Below are 7881 nucleotides of genomic sequence, written 5' to 3'. Positions count from 1 at the left end.
CTTTTGTATAGAGGAAGGCAACTGATTTATTTGAGTTAATTTTATACCCAGCCACTTTGCTGAAGTTGTTTATCAGCTTTAGTAGTTCTCTGGTGGAACTTTTGGTATCACTTATATATACTATCATATCATCTGCAAATAGTGATATTTTGACTTCCTCTTTTCCGATCTGTATCCCCTTGACCTCCTTTTGTTGTCTGATTGCTCTGGCCAGAACTTCAAGAACTATATTGAATAAGTAGGGAGAGAGTGGGCAGCCTTGTCTAGTCCCTGATTTTAGTGGGATTGCTAAAAGTTTCTCTCCATTTAGTTTAATGTTAGCAACTGGTTTGCTGTATATGGCTTTTACTATGTTCAGGTATGGGCCTTGAATTCCTATTCTTTCCAGGACTTTTATCATGAAGGGGTGTTGAATTTTGTCAAATGCTTTCTCAGCGTCTAATGAAATGATCATGTGGTTTTGTTCTTTCAGTTTGTTTATATAATGGATCACGTTGATGGTTTTCCGTATATTAAACCATCCCTGCATGCCTGGGATGAAGCCTACTTGGTCATGGTGGATGATTGTTTTGATGTGCTCTTGGATTCGGTTTGCCAGAATTTTGTTGACTATTTTTGCGTCGATATTCATAAGGGAAATTGGTCTGAAGTTCTCTTTCTTTGTTGTGTCTTTGTGTGGTTTAGGTATAAGAGTAATTGTGGTTTCGTAGAAGGTATTCGGTAGTGATCCATCTGTTTCAATTTTGTGGAATAGTTTGGATAATATTGGTATGAGGTCTTATATGAAGGTTTGATAGAATTCTGCACTAACCCCATCTGGACATGGGCTCTTTTTGGTTGGGAGACCTTTAATGACTGCTTCTATTTCCTTAGGAGTTATGGGGTTGTTTAACAGGTTTATCTGTTCCTGATTTAACTTCGGTACCTGGTATCTGTCTAGGAAATTGTCCATTTCCTGAAGATTTTCAAGTTTTGTTGAATATAGGTTTTTATAGTAAGATTTGATGATTTTTTGAATTTCCTCTGAATCTGTTGTTATGTCTCCCTTTTCATTTCTGATTTTGTTAATTTGGATGCACTCTCTGTGTCCTCTCGTTAGTCTGGCTAAGGGTTTATCTATCTTGTTGATTTTCTCAAAGAACCAACTTTTGGTTCTGTTGATTCTTTCTATGGTCCTTTTTGTTTCTACTTGGTTGATTTCCACTCTGAGTTTGATTATTTCCTGCCTTCTACTCCTCCTGGGTGTATTTGCTTCTTTTTGTTCTAGAGCTTGTAGGTGTGCTGTCAAGCTGCTGACATATACTCTTTCCTGTTTCTTTCTGCAGGCACTCAGCGCTATGAGTTTTCCTCTTAGCACAGCTTTCACTGTGTCCCATAAGTTTGGGTATGTTGTACCTTCATTTTCATTAAATTCTAAAAAGTTTTTAATTTCTTTCTTTATTTCTTCCTTGACCAGGTTATCATTGAGTAGAGCATTGTTCAATTTCCAAGTATATGTGGGCATTCTTCCTTGATTGTTATTGAAGACCAGTTTTAGGCCGTGGTGGTCTGATAGCACGCAAGGGATTATTTCTATCTTTCTGTACCTGTTGAGGCCCGTTTTTTGACCAATTATATGGTCAATTTTGGAGAAAGTACCATGAGGAACTGAGAAGAAGGTATATCCTTTTGCTTTAGGATAGAATGTTCTATAAATATCCATTAAGTCCATTTGGCTCATGACTTCTCTTAGTCTGTCTACATCTCTGTTTAATTTCTGTTTCCATGATCTGTCCATTGATGAGAGTGGGGTGTTGAAATCTCCCACTATTATTGTGTGAGGTGCAATGTGTGTTTTGAGCTTTAGTAAGGTTTCTTTTACATATGTAGGTGCCCTTGTATTTGGGGCATAGATATTTAGGATTGAGAGTTCATCTTGGTGGATTTTTCCTTTGATGAATATGAAGTGTCCTTCCTTATCTTTTTTGATGACTTTTAGTTGAAAATTGATTTTATTTGATATTAGAATGGCTACTCCAGCTTGCTTCTTCTGACCATTTGCTTGGAAAATTGTTTTCCAGCCTTTCACTCTGAGGTAATGTCTGTCTTTGTCTCTGAGGTGTGTTTCCTGTAGTCAGCAGAGTGCAGGGTCCTCGTTGTGTATTCAGTTTGTTAATCTATGTCTTTTTATTGGGGAGTTGAGGCCATTGATGTTGAGAGATATTAAGGAATAGTGATTATTGATTCCCGTTATATTCATATTTGGATGTGAGGTTATGTTTGTGTGCTTTCATTCTCTTTGTTTTGTTGCCAAGACGATTAGTTTCTTGCTTCTTCTAGGGTATAGCTTGCCTCCTTATGTTGGGCTTTACCATTTATTATCCTTTGTAGTGCTGGTTTTGTAGAAAGATATTGTGTAAATTTGGTTTTGTCATGGAATATCTTGGTTTCTCCATCTATGTTAATTGAGAGTTTTGCAGGATACACTAACCTGGGCTGGCATTTGTGTTCTCTTAGGGTCTCTATGACATCAGTCCAGGATCTTCTGGCCTTCATAGTTTCTGGCGAGAAGTCTGGTGTGATTCTGATAGGTCTGCCTTTATATGTTACTTGACCTTTTTCCCTTACTGCTTTTAATATTCTTTCTTTATTTTGTGCGTTTGGTGTTTTGACTATTATGTGACGGGAGGTGTTTCTTTTCTGGTCCAATCTATTTGGAGTTCTGTAGGCTTCTTGTATGCCTATAGGTATCTCTTTTTTTAGGTTAGGGAAGTTTTCTTCTATGATTTTGTTGAAGATATTTACTGGTCCTTTGAGCTGGGAGTCTTCACTCTCTTCTACACCTATTATCCTTAGATTTGATCTCCTCATTGGGTCCTGAATTTCCTGTATGTTTTGGACCAGTAGCTTTTTCCGCTTTACATTATCTTTGACAGTTGAGTCAATGATTTCTATGGAATCTTCTGGTCCTGAGATTCTCTCTTCCATCTCTTGTATTCTGTTGGTGAGGCTTGTATCTACAGCTCCTTGTCTCTTCTTTTGGTTTTCTATATCCAGGGTTGTTTCCATGTGTTCTTTCTTGATTGCTTCTATTTCCATTTTTAGTTCCTTCAACTGTTTGATTGTGTTTTCCTGGAATTCTTTCAGGGATTTTTGTGATTCCTCTCTGTAGGCTTCTACTTGTTTATTAATGTTTTCCTGTGTTTCCCTAAGGGAGTTCTTCATGTCTTTCTTGAAGTCCTCCAGCATCATGATCAAATATGATTTTGAAACTAGATCTTGCTTTTCTGTTGTGTTTGGATATTCCATGTTTGTTTTGGTAGGAGAATTGGGCTCCGATGATGCCATGTAGTCTTGGTTTCTGTTGCTTGGGTTCCTGCGCTTGCCTCTCGCCATCAGATTATCTCTAGTGTTACTTTGTTCTGCTATTTCTGACAGTGGCTAGACTGTCCTATAAGCCTGTGTGTCAGGAGTGCTGTAGACCTGTTTTCCTCTCTTTCAGTCAGTTATGGGGACAGAGTGTTCTGCTTTCGGGTGTGTAGTTTTTCCTCTCTACAGGTCTTCAGCTGTTTCTGTGGGCCTGTGTCTTGAGTTCACCAGGCAGCTTTCTTGCAGCAGAAAGGTTGGTCTTACCTGTGGTCCTGAGGCTCAAGTTCGCTCGTGGGGTGCTGCCCATGGGCTCTCTGCGGTGGCAGCAACCAGGAAGATATGTGCCACCCCTTCCGGGAGCTTCAGTGCACCAGTGTTCCAGATGGCCTTTGGTGTTTTCCTCTGGCGTCCGAGATGTGTATGCAGAGTGCAGTCTCTTCTGGTTTCCCAGGCGTGTCTGCCTCTCTGAGGGTTTAGCTCTCCCTCCCACGGGATTTGGGTGCAGAGAACTGTTTATCCGGTCTGTTTCCTTCAGGTTCCGGCGGTGTCTCAGGCAGGGGTCCTGCCACTCCTGGGCCCTCCCCCACGGTAGCCCAGAGGCCTTATACAGTTTCCTCTTGGGCCAGGGATGTGGGCTGGGGTGGGCAGTGTTGGTGGTCTCTTCTGCTCTGCAGCCTTAGGAGTGCCCACCTGACCAGGCGGTGAGGTCTCTTTCCCACAGTGTCTGGGAGCAGAGAGCTGCTGCGGGCCGGGTCAACTCTGTTTTTTAAATCCATGTGCTTTTTCTAAGGAAATATCCTCCTTAGCTATCCATGCCATTGTGTCTTCTAATGTCTCTGGGTGCCTAAATTTTATATTATACACTGAAAATAACCTTCACTATTCCCAGAATCATGGATGGACATGGCTCTGTCAGATGTTGTCTTCATTCTAGAGAAGAGATGCTGCTGAATTGCACTAAAACACTGAAGTACGGCAGACCTGGACTCCAGCCTTTCCTCAAAGCACCAACTGCTCACCACATTGTTTTATCACCTGTTTCTTTCTGGAGAGAACAGATCCATTTAGTTATGTTAGGATTCACAGAATAACATTTTACTTATTTTATGGTGGAGGAAAACCAGTAGTTATTACCAGATACTTTGTTCATTATCTCATGTGGATATAGGCAATGTTAAAACTTTTCTCAGCGCAGTTAAGACTACTTTTATGCAAGAGAAGTTCTTGTCATATACATCTTTCACTTGCTTTGTTAGAGTCATACACAGGGATTTTATGTTATTTGTGAAGGGTGTCCTTTCCCTCATTTCCTTCTCAACCTGATTATTCTTTGAGTAGAGGAACGCTATTGATTTCTTGGAGTTAATTTTAAACCCAGCCACTTGTCTGAAGTTGTTTATCAGGCTTAGTAGTTCTCTGCTAGAACTTTTGGGGTCACTTAAATATACTCTCATATCATCTGCAAATTGTGATATTTTGACTTCTTCTTTTCCAATTTGTATCATTTGAACTCCTTTATGTTGTCTGACTCCTCTGGCTAGGACTTAGAGTACTCTATTGAATAAGTAGGGGAGAGAGTGGGCAGTCTTGTCTAGTCCCTGATTTTAGTGGGATTACTTTAAGTTTCTCTTTATTTAGTTTGATGTTGGCTACTGCTTTGTTTTAAATTGCTCTACTATGTTTAGATATGGGTCTGGAATTGCTGATCTTCCCAAGACTTTTAACATGAAGGGATATTTAATTTTGTCAAAAAATTTTTCAACATCTAATGAGTTGATCATGGTTTTCTGCTTTGAGTTTGTTTATACAGTGGATTACATTGATTGATTTCTCTACATTGAACCATCCTTACACTCCTGAGATGAAGCTTACTTGATCATGATGCATGATCATTTTGATGTGTTATTGCATTCGATTTTTGAGAATTTTATTAAGTATTTTTGTGTCGATATTCATAATGGTAATTGGTTGAAGTTCTCTTTATTGGGGATATTTGCTTGGTTTAGGTATAAGCATAATTGTGGCTTTATAGGAGGAATTGGGTAGTATTCCTTCTGTTTCTATTTTGTGGAATAGTTTGGACAGCATTGGTATTAGTTCTGCTATGAAGGTCTGAAAGAATTCAAGACTCAACCCATCTGGTCCTGGGCTTTTTTTGGTTGAGAGACTTTTAATAATTGCTTCTATTTCTTTAGCCATTTGGGACTGTTTAGATGGTTTATCTGATCCTGATTTAACTTTGTACCTGGTAACTGTCTTAGAAAATTGTGAATTTTATCCAGATATTACAGTTTTGTTGAATATAGGTTTTTGTAGTAGAATCTGGCAATTTTTTTAAATTTCCTCAGAGTCTGTTCTCATGTCTTCCTTTTCATTTCTGATTTTGTTAGATTGGATAATATCCAATCTCTGTGCCCTCTGGTTAGTCCTTTTGCTTTTCTCAAATAACCACCTCCTAGTTTTTTGATTCTTTGTATAGTTCTTTTTGTTTCTACTTGGTTGATTTTAGCCCTGATTTTGTTTATTTCCTGCCATCTCTTCCTCTTGTATGAATTTGCTTCTTTTTGTTCTAGAGCTTTCAGATGTGCTCTCACATTTCATGTATGCTCTCTCCAGTTTCTTTTTGCAGGCACTCTGAGTTATGAGTTTTCCTCTTAGCAGTACTTTCCTTGAGTCCCATAAGTTTGGATTTGTTGTGCCTTAATTTTCATTAAATTCTAAAAAGTCTTTAATTTCTTTCTTTATTTCTTCCTTGACCAAGTTATTATTGAGTAGAGCATTGTTCAGCTTCCATGTGTATGTGGGCTTTCTGTCATTTTGTTGTTATTGAAGATCACTCTTAGTCGATGGTGATTTGATAGGATGCGTGGGATTATTTCGATCTTCTTGTGTCTTTTGAGAACTCAAACTCATGAGAATGTATGGATTTGGATCTGTGGAGTGAGTGGTCTCAATTGTCTTACCTACCTTTCTCAGTTCACGGATAGCTTCTATAATAAGTCTTCCTGAGTTAATTCACCATTAAAAGTGATTGATTCTTGAGAGGCCCTCAGGGCATCAGGATTCCTGTCTCTGCACAGGGCAATATGGACTCTAATACCCAGTTTTACTTCTAGAATCATTGGATATATCATTAATCTGGACAAGCAGAGCAGGATTCATAAGTTGGACAACTATAGCAATGTCATTTACGTCCAGTCCTGTAGTGTTATTTTGTACTCAAATCCCTAGGAATCTTTACTTCAAATCTCAGAAATAGTCCAACTCTATCTGATGATTGGTGGCAGTACTTTCAGCTCAACAACACCTTTTTGTTTTTTTGTTTCTTTTTTAGTTACTGAAACTCTAACTGTGGCTCACTACAAAGATGATGGTTGGTGCGTTCAGTTTTAGCAAGAGTTCTCATGCTGAGACAATCAGACATGATCAATAAACAGTGGGATATTGTCTCAGTCCACAGGTCAAGGCAATGTTAGGTGGTGTAGGGATAATAAGATAGTTTTCCTATCATGATAAAGACTGCAATCTTATGATCAGTTGAAGAAATAAAGTTTCATAGATGTGAAAAACCAAGCTGTAAAAACAAGGTTTTGAAAAATACATCTGGTGGTCTAGATAGATACCAGGTACTAAAGTTAAATCAGGATCAGATAAACTATAAATAGTCCCCCTACTCCTGCCTGAGGTAGATTCCAAGAACAACTGCAAGATGTCATCCTGACCCTGCCTGACCTACCAGTTCACCCCCCCCTTCTAAGGGACATGCTAACTTAGCCCTTTCACAGTGATTCTCCAAGGCCAGGTGTAGGGCTGGATGAGGAAAGTGATCAACTGAGCCAAGAACAGTCCCTTGAGCAAGCCAGCCAATACCTGACCAGATCCTTTGTCCTGTGTGCCACCAATGAGAATGAGCCAGTTAACCCTGTTGCTGAAGTTTGTCTTCTGAAAGGAATAAAAGTTGTGTGCTTTTTGAGTTCAGGGTTGCCTCTCCTTGCGTGGATGAACAAGCCCACGTACAACACAGTCAGTTGCCCTCAAGATTCTAAAGCAACCAATTGCTCACCCTGGTGCTTGATTTAGCAGAACATACTTTCTCTTCGGTCTGCTTCAGCAAAATATTGCTTCATAAGTCTGCCTTCCTTTCACCTGTGTTCTCTTCAACAAAACACTCCTTCATGAGTCTTCCTTACTCTTTTGCCTGTGTCCACTTCAGGAAAACATTCATTCATGTGTTTCCCTCAGCAAAACACTATCAAAGACAACTGACTTTCCAAAGAACCTTGAGTTTCCACTTCAGAAAGTAGCACTAACTGAGACCTAACAATAACTCTGCTTTACTCACTGGTGCCTTCCTCACAATAAACAGAAAAGCTTCCTCCTGCTGTAGATGGCAGTAAATAGAGAGGTCCTCAGAGAGTCAATATACAGAGAGCAATAACTTCATGTTTGCTATCCCTACTCTAACATACTGGACTGCTGGCTTATGCATGAACTGTTTGCAAATAGATCACGCTGCCACTGCTGACTCCTATG

The sequence above is a fragment of the Rattus norvegicus genome, chromosome 8 (genome assembly GCF_021556685.1).
Source record: "Rattus norvegicus strain SHRSP/BbbUtx chromosome 8, alternate assembly SHRSP_T2T, whole genome shotgun sequence".
In the NCBI taxonomy this organism is placed as follows: Eukaryota; Metazoa; Chordata; class Mammalia; order Rodentia; family Muridae; genus Rattus; species Rattus norvegicus.
This window is presented reverse-complemented; position numbering follows the sequence as displayed.